Genomic DNA, 614 nt, shown 5'->3' on the forward strand with positions numbered 1-614 from the left:
CTGGATACCAAAGCCTGGAGGAAAATGTGGACCAAGAATTATGTGGAGCACAAAAGATTTATAAACAGCATTTGAGCACAGTTACCACGTTTTATGTAAAGAAACTATGCGAAAGTTTTTATATGTGTTACCTCATTTAACCCCCACTACCACTGTCAGAAAAATCAGGTAATTGCCCAAAGCCAGAGAGTTAGTGGAAGAACTAAGTTATGAATGTAGGTTTTCTAACACCAAAGTCTGTGCTTTTTTTTTTTTTTTTTCACGAATTTGCGTGTCATCCTTGCGCAGGGGCCATGCTAATCTTCTCTGTATCGTTCCAATTTTAGTATATGTGCTGTCGAAGCGAGCACAAAGTCTGTGCTTTTGCAATGGATTTTACTTCCAAAAATTCTTGTATGCATGTTTGGAGAGTGCGGTGTGTTCCCTTTTTTGTAAGGGATAAAGAGGGAGTGTGGGTTATCAGGCAAGGATGGAGATTATGGGATTTTTCTCATTGCTCTATTATGCAATGTGATGCATCTTTTATAATTTACTCACTCAAAAACAAACAAACAGGTTTATTTAGAGATCTTTCATGATAGAAAATGGGGGGGTTGGTTAGGCAGCCATACACA

The 614-nt window shown here is 38.3% G+C and overlaps 1 non-coding gene across 1 annotated transcript; it reads right to left on the minus strand.

The window, feature by feature from the left end:
• Window positions 1–243: 243 nt before the first annotated feature.
• On the minus strand, window positions 244–350 carry LOC117804534. Its single transcript, XR_004629011.1, has one exon. It is a non-coding gene; the product is annotated as a U6 spliceosomal RNA (small nuclear RNA).
• Between the last annotated feature and the right edge of the window lie 264 nt (window positions 351–614).

Source organism: Ailuropoda melanoleuca, chromosome 11 (assembly GCF_002007445.2).
Source record: "Ailuropoda melanoleuca isolate Jingjing chromosome 11, ASM200744v2, whole genome shotgun sequence".
Lineage (NCBI taxonomy): Eukaryota > Metazoa > Chordata > Mammalia > Carnivora > Ursidae > Ailuropoda > Ailuropoda melanoleuca.